The following is a 14,501-nucleotide window of genomic DNA, read 5'->3' on the forward strand; positions in this document are numbered from 1 at the left end:
TACTCCTTCACTTTTAAAAATTAAATGTAAAATTAATTCTCATTAAAAAATCCGAGCACCACTGTACATGATATCACTAATTTTACGCAATCACTTATTTACTCAAATTCTTATCCATAAATTACGTTTATTTATCATATATGAATTTTTTTCAAAAATTTAATGTAAAATTAAAATTATAATCACAATCACATATTACATCTTATTGTATTCGTCACAAGCATTCACATGTTATGCACGTGACAATAAATATTAATGAATATCAATACATAAGTGTTATATATATTTTATTAAAAAAGATGGAGTAATTGAATCGTATTCTCTAGATTTAATATAATTTTAAAATGTAGGACAATAAATAATCAATTCATGACCTAATCAATTCCTAATGCGCTTCTAAAAGTAAAATTTGTGATCCTTTGGTTTATATTTAATTTTCCTTAGCGTTGTTGAATCCAACAACCACATATGTGAACGCACAAAAAACCTTCCAACCAAATTAGGAAAAAACAACACTTGACTTGACTTGCTCAGCTTGTCTATAAACTGGTAACTCTTCACAACCACATTAATTCCCTAAGATTTTGGTTTTTTTTTTTTTTTTTTCATTTCCTATGATCACCAAACCCCAAAACCCAAAAAACTCTAGCAACCGAATTAGACCCAGAAAAAGTTTTCACAGACCAAACTTCATCCGTTTTATTCTAATCCAATAGCCTACTCTTGGATTTTCTTTCTACTTCAAACCTCATCATTCCTTTGTCCAGGATATCGATCATGGCTTTCATTGCAGAGGCTGCTCTCTCTGCTTTCTTTGACTCGTTATTTGGCAAGTTTTCCTCTTCCTGCTTCAACTTTGTCACTGAGAAACGGGTTCGTAAGGAGCAGGGGCGGAGCCTCCTTATGTGATGGGGGGAGGCCAAACTTTTAAAATTTTTTCCATAACATATAAAATTTTTTAAATTTTTTTATATATTCTATTACTAGCTCCCTCAAAACAATATTTTATTTAATAATTAATATAAATAAAAAATAATAAAATGATTTCACTTATCTTACACAACTTTAAATTTTTTTAATTTATATTATTATTTTTATTTATATTTATATTTATTTATTTTTGTTTTATTTGTTCATGTATTATAAGTTTCTATAAATATTCTTTCTCAAATTTTTACAAACCATTAACCATATTCTTTTTCTTTCTTTTTCGTTATGTAATATATGATATCTACCTTCTACTTGCCATGTTCTTATTTTTTATATTATATAAATTTTATTTTCTATGATTTTAATGTTTAAAAATTTATAAATTATTATATAGTTTTCAAATATAAGTTGTAATATTACATTGTTACTTAAAATTTCATCAACGTATTATTTTTTTTATTAATCCTGATTATGTAAGAAAAAATTAACTTGAGTATATTTTTTTATATGCTTTACATTTTATATTTAGTTAAAATGAAATTCTCTTGAATATATAATATTTAAATAATTCTGATTATATAAAACAAATTATTAATCTTATCTATCGTTTTTAACAATTTATATTTTACAAATTATAGTTTTATATTTAGTTTCATATTTCTATTATCAATATTTTTATTGTTGATTGAATTTAACATATTAGGGTTTTAAAATTTTTAACTCTTATTTAACTGTGTTTGGCCTTCCTAATAAAATTTGGTTAGCTTCGCCCCTGATAAGGAGATTATGAAGTGGGAAATGATATTGAGGACCATCCACACAGTGCTTGGTGATGCAGAGGAGAAGAAAATGAAGAACCAGGCTGTGAAGGTTTGGCTGGCTGACCTCCAAGACTTGGCTTATGACGTGGATGACATCTTGGACGAGTTTGCCACTGAAGCTTTGGGGCGTAAGTTGATGAAACAACATCAGGCCAGCACAAGTAAGGCAGAAAAGTTTCTTACTAGTTTACATCCAAGTTCAATCATGTTTAACAATAAGATGATGTACAAGATCAAAGAGATTACCGGAAGATTGCAAGATTTAGCAACACCAAAGAGTAACTTGCAACTAAGCGAGATTGACGTTGGAAGGCCCAAGCCAGCTGAAAGGTTGCCAAGCACTTCTCTAGTGAATGAAGCTACTGTACGAGGCAGAGACAACGACAAGGAGGCAATACTTGATTTGCTTTTGAGGGACGGTGGCATTCATGCTGGAGTTTCTGTGATTCGCATCGTTGGCATGGGAGGGATTGGCAAGACAACCCTTGCTCAGCTTGTCTACAATGAGAGTAGCATAAGAGATCATTTTGATTTCAAGGCATGGGTATGTGTTTCTGACGAATTTGATGTTATTAAAATAACGAAAACAATTCTAGAATCGATCACTTCCCAGTCTTCTAATACGAACGATTTGAATTTGCTTCAAGTTAGACTAAAGGAGCAGCTATCAAGCAAGAAATTCTTGCTTGTTTTAGATGATGTTTGGAATGAGAACTATGATGATTGGACAAAGCTCCGATCTCCTTTTGATGCAGGGATTCCAGGAAGCAAAATAATCATAACAACATGCAGTTTTAATGTTTCCTTTATTATGGGAACTGTTACAGATTACTCGTTGCAGATCGTATCAAATGATGATTCTCTTTATACCCTTGCTCATCATGCACTAGAAAGAGGGGATTTTACTGGGCATCCGGACTAGAAAGGGATTGGCTTGGAGATTGTGAAAAAGTGTGGTGGCTTGCCTTTGGCCATTAAAACGATTGGAGGATTATTGCGTACCAGGGTGAATCGTGGTGCATGGAAAGAAATATTAGAGAGTGATAGTTGGAATCTAAAAGGTAACATAATTCCAGCTTTATAGTTGAGTTACTATTATCTTCCTTCACAATTAAAGCAGTGGTTTGCTTATTGCTCTTTAATCCCTAAAGATTATGAATTTAAGGAGGAGGAAATAGTCTTATTGTGGATGGTAGAAGGTTTTTTAAATGGAGTAGACACTAAAAGGAAAATGGGAGATTTGGGGAGCAAGTATTTTGAAGAACAAGTATCAAGGTCATTTTTTCAAGCATCTAGTGAGAATGAATCTCGATTTGTAATGCATGATCTAATTTTTTTTTTTTGAAAAGTGGAGTTTATTAGCCATTAACCGGTATACCATTGATAGTCTCGAACTGCTGCAGAGACTCTCATTGGTATGAAAGGAAACCTGGCTTGGCCAGAAAAGTCTGAACAAAAAGGTTCACCACTACTTACATAAACTAGCAGCATACCCTCATCAATCAGTAACTTCACAAAAATAGACTGAATCTTGCTTGAGATCAAAAAACAAGCAGCATAAACAAAGTGGCTATACGGCCAAGACATAATTTCTAAAATCAACCTCAGACATGTTGGGTGAGGACTGATCATGCATCAAATGCAAATAAAATGCAACGAAAATAAATTTTAAAATTAAATTTGCGCCTCACCCTCGTAGGATCTCTTTCATGCTAAATTGAGTACAGAATTAAATTAAAAATAAAAGTATATGATCAGATCACTTTACCTAAATAACAAAGGTTGATGAATCCTTTGTTAAACCACCAAATCAGCCTTCGAAAAGCTCAACCACCTCAGCCTGATTGTTGCAAACCAAAGCTGTCCAAGGAATCCTTGTGCAGCCTCTAATGGTGATCCACACCAATGAATGAGAAAATCCTTCTGTAAGGATTGAGAGTGCTAAGCTTTGACAATGTGCTAGCAAAGATGAGTTTCATAAACTCATAATCCACACAAAATTGTGGGGCTGAACACACAAAAACGAAGTGAATGAAAAACTATTTTTCTTCACCCAAGGAACGATAAGACAAAAGAATTTTTAATGTGCCGTTCACTCCTCTTTTTTTTCCAGCCGTTCTCCACTCTCATATTTGGAGGCTATAGCAAGGTATTTATACCTTGGATTAATTTTAAACCCTAATTACAAAACTATTTTGTAATTGTCAATTAATCCAATAATTTGATTAAATAATTTAATTAAGTCCTTAAGAAGCCCAATTAACTTAATTGTTTAATTTAATCAATTAGGCCCAATAACTTAATTAAATAATTTAATTAATTAAGCCCAACAATTTAATTAAACAATTTTAATCAACTAGGCCTAATGACTTAATTAAACAAATTTAATCAATTAGGCCCAATAACTTAATTGTTTAATTTAATTAATTAGGCCCAATGACTTAATTAAACAATTTAATTAATTAGGCCCAATGATTCAATTAAACAATTTAGTTAATTAGGCACAACTTAATTAAACAATTTTAATCAAGTGCTTGAGAAACTCATAACTTCTAATTTATTTAAGTCTAACTTAATCACCTCTCTCATTTTATTTTCAACATTCATTTTAGGTGTGTGACCCATTAGGCTTCTAACATGTTGGCAATGAACTCAACATATAATTCTTAAGTTAAACTTAGAATTAGATAAATTTAAACAATTTTAAATTTATCATTAATCAAGTTAACTACCTAGAGTTCATAGACCAAGATTGGGATCTAGCAATCCATCATGGCCACCCAAATGTTAGAAGAGTCAAGATGATTTGACTCAACCTTTCAATGATCAGTCTTTCAGTATAATTCATTCCCTCATCATATATCCCGGAGATGATAAGAGCATGGTGCAGTGTCTACTCTTATTGATCTTCATATTTGTTCCTAAAGTTTGATCATCAGCTTTATAAAGACTTATGAAACTCCTTTCATAATCTTCAATTCGCCTTAGCCAAGGACTTCAATAAGCTAATATCAACCAAGAACAACTAGGATATGTCTCCTGCATCACTTGGGGTGATGATTCCTATCTTGACCACTCATTTGCCTTCACATGCTTCATGCTATACCCAAAAGCATTCTGTTTTGGCATCCTTGGTTAGGCACCCGTAGGGATGAAAACAAAGCATAGCACTTTGCACATAAGACAACCTGGTGTCTCAAGTCTAGGGAGTATTTACACAATTGACATATGAGAAGTATTGCATAGACACTTAGTGAAATACCAAATGCACTTCTCATGGTGGGTCATGTTCAGTGAACTTGCTCTCCTAGGCAAGCACCTATATTCTAGTTCCAAGTATCTCTATACTTCAACCTATGAGATCGGTTGCTTACTTCTCAAGTAAGGAACATAGAATGTACCAGTTTCTAAGTGTCATTGATGTCCAGTCTCAATGATACATTGACTAGGAATATTTTGAGATTACGCTTTGATGCATAAGGATCTCATAACTGCAACCCATTACAGTTCCCTTGCAAGGCATATTAATCTCATGGACTTCATCCAATTAGACTTATAACTGGTTATAATTGATGTCTTATTGATGAAGGAAAACCTTTAATCATTCAACATGAATGATGTTGTTGCATGATTGGAATCAAGCCTTAACCAATCCCAATTGGCTGCAGGGCTCATCCCAACAAGACAGTGACAGCAATACCCTAGGACCACAAAACAAAAATGATCCAAAACAGAGTAGAGCCTTCAACGTCCCTTGAAGCACTTGATCATCAAAGCCAAGATCCAGTCATAGTCGAAAAAGTTGACAGCACATTAACAAATCCAAGTGAGGGAGGATCAGCAAAATCAAATCGAAACACACCACAGGCAAAGGACCGAGACACAGCTGTATCGACCTGAAGTTCATGACCTTGGAGAAGAAACAGCATCAAGCACACAACTCAAGCAAGATAGTCCTCGAAAAAGCTGAAGCAAGGGATAAGCAAAACCCCATCCAAAAAGGGAACACAAGAGCACGTCAACTCCCAGCGAAAAAGTGAAAAACCAGGCTGCAGGAAAGAAATTAGCGGAATGGAAAGTGAAACTCCCTTAGAGCCTATTCCCGTTAAGAAAGCACGGAACCTGGACCAAACATCGATAGAGAACACGTCCAACACAAGGAGTAGCACCATCACTTTCACGAATCGACAAAAAAAGAACCTAAACCCTCCATGAACGAACTCAAACCAGCCACCAATGGAGAGACAAAACGAAACACAAAGACACAAGACACACCTGAAGTAAAAAGCCATTCCCTCACAAACTCGATCACTCAAACTTGTAGCACTCTCTCCCTCTTTTCATGCAAAGCAAAAACTCACAGCCTCACCCCTCCAATCCCCCATTCTCCCCTCATCTCTGCCCTTTTCATTCAGGTAAACACGCTCTTCTTACTAAATAGCTCCCCACCCCTCAGCTAGAACGTTGGAACAACAATCAAGATACTCTCACCCCGCCCCTAATGTCAAAAAACAAGAAAAGCTCAGAACAGGACGCCAAGCATTGAAGCCTTAGCCAAGGTAATGCATGATCTAATTAATGATCTAGATCAGTTCGTTGCAGGAGAAATATATTTTAAAAGGGAGAGACATGAGGACATGAAACGTCCATTTAGTCGCACTCGCCATTCTTCTTATATCATTGCTGAATATGATGGAATCCAAAAGTTTGAGCCCTTTTTTGATGCAAAGTCTTTACAGACCTACCTACCTTATATCAATGTGTACTCTTGATAATTTGGAGACTCTTTTATTAAGGTCTTGTCGGAGAATTGAGAAGTTATCCTTAAAAATAGGAAATTTAGACAACTTATATCATCTAGGTATTACTGATGCAACTTCAATAAAGAAAATGCAAAGTGGAATTGGTAAATTAACAAATCTTCGAGTGTTGTCAAATTTTATTATGGGGTAAGGCGACGGATTGAATATAAAAGAGATGCAAAACTTGTCAAATCTCAAAGGTCAGCTTTATATTTCTGAGTTGCATGATGTGGATGAAGCTCAATATGCATGGGAAGCTAAGCTATCTAGTAAGCTTGACCTAGAGAACTTAGAATTAAAGTGGAGTAAAGATTTCAATATAAATTTAAGAAGGAAAGAAGTTGAGAAAGAAGTGTTGAATTTAGATCAACCTCATAAAGATATTAAAGAACTTGCCATCAATTATTATGCTAGAATAGAATTCCCAGATTGGGTGGAAGATGATTCATTCAAAAATCTACAAGTTTTAAGACATGAAGATAGTCACAATTGCACATTGTTACCAGCAGTTGGAAAATTACCACTTTTAAAACATCTCTATGCCAAGGGGATGAGAAGTGTGATTAGTGTTGGTAATGAGTTTCATGGAGTGAATGGGCCAAATGTATTTCCATCTTTAGAGACCTTGCATTTTGAAAATATGTTTGAATGGAAAGAGTGGAAACTTTGTGAAGTTGATGAACAAGGTAAGAAATTTTATTACCTTCGAGAACTCTTTGTTAGGAATTGTCCAAAATTAGTCAAAACTTTACCTGATAACCTTCATTTTTTAGAGAAACTTGTAATTCATAGGTGCCAAGAATTGGTAGTTTCAATTTCAAATCTTCCAATGCTATGCGAACTTGAAATTGATGGATGCAAAGAAGTAGTATTTGGGAGTTATGATGATATTTGGTCTGTTAAAAATGTCTTTCTTTCAAACGTTTCAAAGTTTTCATGTGAAAGAAAAGAAATGATGATGTTAGAGTCAATCAAAGTAGAAAATCTCCAAATTGATGGTTGTGAGGAGTTGGCTTCTTTGTGGCAAACAAAATTGGGGTGGTTGGTGCCTTTGAGATGTCTTCGTACTTTAGAGTTTAAAAATTGTACACAAGTTGTGCGTATAGGGGCGGCAAAAAAGGGGAAAAAGAAGAGCTTTCGCAATTAGAAATACCATGCAACATTGAGCATTTGAGTTTAGGATATTGTCAAGGGTTAGAGAGATTATCAAAAACCTTAAACAACCTTACATGTCTTACAGAGTTAAGGATTGTAAAGTGCCCCTAATTGGTTTCACTTTCAACGGACAACTTGCCTCCAACTCTTAGGACTTTGTACATTGGCAATTGTGAGAATTTGCGATGTTTACTGGATAACAAAGAGAATATCAATTTCAGAAGCACATCTATTCTTCAATCTCTTGACATTGGATATTGTGAAGCTCTAAAATCATTATCATCGAGTGGTAAGTTACCCGTTGGGCTTAAAAGGTTGCATATTTGTTGGTGTCCAGAGCTTGAATTTTTACTGCAGAAAATTGGAAATAATACTTGTCTTGAATGTATTTCAATCTGGGATTGTAGAAATATTAAATATTTACCCTAAGAATTGGACAAGCTCAGCCATCTTCAAGAGATTTATTTTATAAATTGTCCAAATCTTGTTCGATTCCCAGAAGCTCTGCCCAACCTCCACCATCTTCAATGTTTGACCATAAGGAATTGTCAAAGGGTGCAATATTCCTTCGGAGAAAGGGGTTTCCCTACCAACCTAACTTCCCCTTCAGTCGATGATCCCAATATTAGTAAGGCAGTAATGGAGTGGGGATCGCATAGACCTAAATCACTTACAAAACTCAATATTAGTGGTAGTAATTGTACAGATGTAGTGTCGTTTCCTCAAGAGGAGATAGGAATGAAGTTGCCCCCTTCTCTCACCAATCTTATTATAAGAGATTTCAAAAATCTAAGAAAGCTATCCTCCAATGGCTTTCAAAACCTCACCTCTCTTCAATCTTTGTGGATCGACAATTGCCCAAAGCTCATATCCATTCCCAGAAAGGAAATGCTTCCTTCGCTTTTGCAACTAAGTATTACGGTTTGTCCGATGCTAAAGAAAAGGTGCAAAAGGGATAAAGGAAAACAATGGTCCAACATCACCCACATACCTTGCTTATATATGGATGATGAATTCATCTACGAATGACCAAGAGGAACAATCAGCATGTCAACACACGTATTTTAATCCTGAAAATAATTACTATATATGTTAACTAACTTCTTTCGATCTTTTATGTACAAATACTATCTACACAAATATTACTTTGGTTTCAGCATTAAGTTTTCTTGCATTTTATTGTGATATATTTAATTGTACAAATATGTACAAAAGGGATAAGCCCCATTTTGTGGTTCGTTGTTTAGTTCTTTTAGCATGAAAAACAATACTGCTAGTAAATTAATTTCCCCATTTCCATATTATACTTTGTAAATAATTTTTTATTAGCTAGATATCTTTTTGCAATGATATCTACTCATCTTTGAATCATCATTGAATATTGGACTAAAATGGGAATTCTGCAGCTCCAGTAATCGAACAAGATGTTGTACCCATGTTTTATCTCTATTTTTTCATTCTGCCTTCGAGGCCATAAGCATCCACATTTTCGAATCACCATTAATTTTTTTGTTTCTCTCCAGTATTTAAAGAATCTTTTTTCTGACTAATTTCTATCCTAAGTAATCAATAAAACCTCAGACCCCCATTAGAAGGTGTAAAGATCTAAACAATATCATCCCGGTACCCAATTAATCTCCTTATTACAACTTCCCTTGTCTTCTCTAAATAGGTTCGAAGACCAACTTTGGTACTTAAAGCAGATTGAACCAAAATGGAATTACATCTAGCAGGTACGTGTTTTGGCTACCGAGAAGATATTGATATCTGAATCACCAGTACTTGGACTAATGGGAGTTCTTAATGGACAGAAATCAAGCAAATCAAGTTAGCTGTAGTCAACCGTTAATTAGTCTTCCTTGATTTTTTTCTATCACGAAAATCACGTTAGCTGTAGTCAACCATCAATTAGTCTTCCTTGATTCTCTTATCACCATTCATTGTGTACATTGACCTTTCCTTTTCTTGATAATATCACTCTATATATATATATATATGTGTGTGTGTGTGTAATCATTCCTTTAAAAAGCACAATCAATTCAACAATTCTTTACTCAAACTTTATATGGTATCAGAGTGTCTCTAGCTCCAATGAGTCTTGCTCAATCCTATCCCTTGACTTTTTTTTTAAAAAAAAAAGAAAAACCATGTCAGAAGCCAGCTCCAACCTCACAAACCATGTCCTAGCACCAAACTCTATACTTTTAGAAGGCTTGATAACTATCAATGCCTCATTACTACTAGTAAAACCTTCACATACCAACTATCCCTCTTGAAAATCCCAATTCGATGCCTTGCTTCTCGATATAATCTTCTCAGTTTTGTAAATGGGACAAATCTATGTCCTCCCAAGGAAAAGACTATTGACGGTAAAACAGTCCCAAATCCTAACAACCTTTTTTGGCACCGTCAAGATCAACTCCTAAAAATAGGAATCATGACCTCTGAGCACATCATTCCAATGATAAGCTCTGCTAAAACATTCAAAGACGTTTGGGATCGTCTCTCTACTGCACTAGCAAGTGCCTCAACCTCTCGCACCATGGGCCTCACGGATCAATTAGCCAACATCACCAAAGGAACCATGACGGTCTCAGAATATATTGGAAAAATTCGCTCAATAGTTGATGAACTCGCCCTTGCTAGATCCGTTGTTCCTAACACTAACTTGATCCTCCATGTTTTAAATGGAGTGGGATCTGAATACAAAGAAATAGCTGCTACTGTTCAAGCTCGTAACACACCAATCAGTCTTAAAGAACTTCATGATAAACTTATTGAATATGAGTTCTTTCTTGCATGAGAAGTGGCTAAACATACAAGTGGTTTCATTGCAAATGTTGTCAGTATAATTGCAACAAGTCCTCTCATTCTCGATACAGCAACTGGCCTAATGATCAACACTCACAATTTCGATTCAACCAATATACAGACCAGCACTCAAATGGAAATCCTAAGCAAAGCAGTGGCTACACAAGTAACAACAACAGTTCCAAAAGAAACATCTTTTGCCAATATTGTAACAAAAAAGGTCATGTTGCCAAAGATTACCATACCCTTAAGCGCTTGCTGGGTATTCCTGTTCCTCTTAAGGTCAATTCGACTACCATCAACCATAACACTAACAAATCCTTAAATGGCTTCTTGATATTGGGGCCTCTCATCATGTTACTTCCAACATGAACAATCTCTCTAATCATCAACCCTATGAGGGTCCTGATGACATCAACATTGGTGACGGTTCAAGTTTGCATATCACACATACTGGGCATACCACACTTCCATCTACATCTCACTCTTTCAATTTGTCAAATGTTTTATGTGTGCTTACTATGAAACAAAACCTTATTTCTGTTTGTCAATTTTATAACACCAATAATGCCTCTATTGAATTTGACCCCACCTCTTTTTGTGTGAAGGATTTAGTCACAAAGGCACCTCTCGCTAGAGGAGTGAGCAGGAATAATGTCCATGAGTGGACTACTATCAAAGACTATCAGCCTCAAATAAAGCAAGCATGCTATGATGTTGTTACCACGGTTAGTTAGTGGCATGATCGATTGGGGCATCCATCTCTCAAAGTCCTCAATCGCATTATATCATCTCAAAAATTACCTATTCAATCTAGGTCTTCCTTTTTTTCCTTTTGTGACTCTTGTCAAGGCAATAAAAGTCACAAGCTCCTATTTGGCACTTATAGTTTGCAAAGTCGAAACCTTTTAGATTTGCTCTACACCGATGTTTGGGGACCATCTCCAATCCAATCTATTGATGGTTTCTTTTATTATATACTTCTTGTAGATCACTTCACCAAATACTCTTGGTTGTTCACCATGTCTCACAAATCTGATGTGCAAATTATCTTTCCTAAATTTAAAGTCATGGTTGAAAAGTTTTTTAATACCTCTATCAATACCATCTACACTGATGGAGGTACCGAGTATCAAGGGCTATGCACTATCTTTGCCAACCATGGTATCCAACATCTTGTCTCCCCTCCACACACTACCCAACATATTGCGTCTGCTGAATGTCATCATCGTCACATTGTTGAAACTGGGCTCATTCTTATGCATCGTGCATCTTTGCCTCTTTCCCTTTGGACCTACGCCTTTCATACAGCTGTCTACCTCATTAATCGAATGCCAACGCCTATTCTTGACAACAAATCACCTTTTAAATGCTTATTCCATAAAGTGCCAAATTATTCCAAACTTCGCACCTTTAGGTGTTTGTGCTATCCCTGGCTTCGCCCATATAACAAACAAAAATTGGAACCTCGGTCTCAACCATGTTTATTTCTTGGTTATTCTAATATTCACAATGCCTGTACATGTTATGAACCTACATCTTACAAATTCTTTTATTCTCGTCATGTTCAGTTTGTTGAACATCAATTTCCATCATTGCCCTCCCAAACCAAGGATACGTTTGTCATTTCCCACACTCAACCTATTTAGTCTATTCTTTCTCCATCTCTTCACTCATTTGCCAACTCCAATGCTCTTATCACAAATATGTCCAGTTCCTTGTCATCGTCGGCTGCCACAAGCTCTCTAGCCACTAATCAGTCAGATTCTAACTCACCACAAAATCTTAGGACCATAAGCAGTGCACATTTTCCACAAACTTCACCTCCACCATCGTCTTTTAGGACAACTTCTCACTCTTCCCCAAATTGCTCTTTGGTTTCCCCTAACCCAACACCCACTGACTGCATTTTTGAGGCTAATCAAACCTTGACAGTATCCAATCATTCATTTTCTCATCACCATTCATTGCTGTACATTGACCTTTCCTTTTCTTGAAAATATCACCCTATATATATATATATATGTGGGTAATCATTCCTTTGAAAAGCACAATCGATTCAACAATTCTTTACTCAAACTTTATAGTTCTGCAGCTCCAGTAATCAAACAAGATGTTGTACAAATGTTTTATTTCTATTTTTACATTCTGCCTTTAGGGTCATAAGCATTAACAATTTCGAATCACCATTAATGTTTTTGTTTTCCTACTGAAACTTCAAGCTGATACTTTTGCCTTGCCTGACAAGATAATCAAACTCAAGTTTTGAGCCCCCTTTCAAACGAACGAACTAGGTAGGAAGTTCTCCAGACAGCACATTCTTTCTTGCAAGGGGACCTTCATGATTCCAAATCACCAAACGTATCATTGTTGCATTAAGGACATTATTTTGAAGGCTACCAAGGATTTCCCAAATCTGTTGTATTTGGTTGATGCAAGTATACCAATCAAAGATATGGAACTGCTATGCTCAAAAGGAAGTGCTCATTTTTGTAAAGCTCATTTTCCGTTGATCGTCAAGTGGTTTTTTCTCAATTAAATGTCAGAAAATGTAGAAACCAATTTCTCCAAAACAAACGGAGTCTTAGTTGAAGCTCAATTAGAATTAAACCCAATATTTTTATGGCAACCCTGGTAGATGTTAAGAATAAGCTTTTTAGCATTAGAGCATGATTAAGCTTGAAATCCATCTTTTTTCTTCTTAATACAAAGGCTGTTGCTTTGACTTGACTCTACACATCTTTTAAACTACTACAGATGAGAACTACTAGAAGTTTTCTGGTTTCTATTTCCTTTGTGTGTATGCGTAATTAGTGCCTTCATTTCATATCAGTAAATCATGTTATTTGGCTCTTCAGGAAGTTTTTGTTTCTATCATCTACCAATTAATGCTAGATGTTGTAATTCCCTGCTTCCTTATACCATGTAAGCATCACAAGTATATGAGAACCACTCTATTAACTTCTTTGCTACTCAACACTAATAACAGAATGCTTTGGCCTTGTATATCAGTATAAACAAAACTTATAATTTTGTATCTCATTCCAATGTCCTCAGAATCAATGATGGAAAGGTTTCCAGGCAACATTTGAGTGTATGTTTGAGTACTAGTGGATATTATAAAAATTCAATAATATCTACAATAAATCATATTATAGAGCACCCTTAAACCATGGGCAGTGATGTTGACTCAAGAATGTCAGATTCCAATTCCAAAAGCTTGATGGTTAAGGAGCTATAACCGACCATCAAAAGTGATTTGATAGAGAATTGGGTGGGTAAGGGAAAAATGGATGAGAAAGTGACCTTCTTAATTTAAATAGCCATTTTAAAAGCATATGGTCTTCATATTAGGTAAGATTATTTCTTCTTAGCACCTATTATAAAGTGATGATTTTATGTTAAAAATTTAGCTTTCTGTTGATAAGTTGTTGTAATTTCCTCTAAAGAAGAAGACTTTTGTAATCCTATTATTTTGAGTAATAGAAAATCGAATAGATTATGGTCTTGTGGTTTTTGTCCTTATTAAGGGGTTTTTCACGTAAAATCTAGTGTCTTGCTTCTTTGACTCAATGATTTTTTTTTCTTATTTTGTTTTTACATGAAAATTGGGGTTTATTTGGTCATCGCTTGGTATCACTATCTATACATGAAAGAGTAATGGCTAAATTTAAATAGGAAATGACACTAAAGCATCCTTTGATCAAATGAATCCAGGCTTACCTTCATTTAACCAGTAGGGTCTACTTTTGAAATATTTTCAAAACCAATGGAAGGTAGAGAAATCTCAAAGAAAATGATAGATTCCTAACCTTCTCACACTTCTAATTCAATAGATTTCATTAATTAATAGATTTAAACAGCTTCCACATCTCAATCTCTGAGATGGACAATACAGATATGAAAAATAGAACATCTAGACTAACAAGCTGACAAACTATGCTTACCCACACATAAACCCAAAAAATCAGAACTTACATGA

General features: G+C 35.0%; 1 pseudogene; it reads left to right on the forward strand.

Annotated features, from left to right (window-relative positions):
* The first annotated feature begins 596 nt into the window (after positions 1 to 596).
* On the forward strand, positions 597 to 8,737 carry LOC18587182 (putative disease resistance RPP13-like protein 1; annotated as a pseudogene).
* The last annotated feature ends 5,764 nt before the right edge of the window (positions 8,738 to 14,501 follow it).

This window comes from Theobroma cacao, chromosome 10 (assembly GCF_053813885.1).
Source record: "Theobroma cacao isolate CCN51 chromosome 10, ASM5381388v1, whole genome shotgun sequence".
Taxonomy (NCBI): Eukaryota; Viridiplantae; Streptophyta; class Magnoliopsida; order Malvales; family Malvaceae; genus Theobroma; species Theobroma cacao.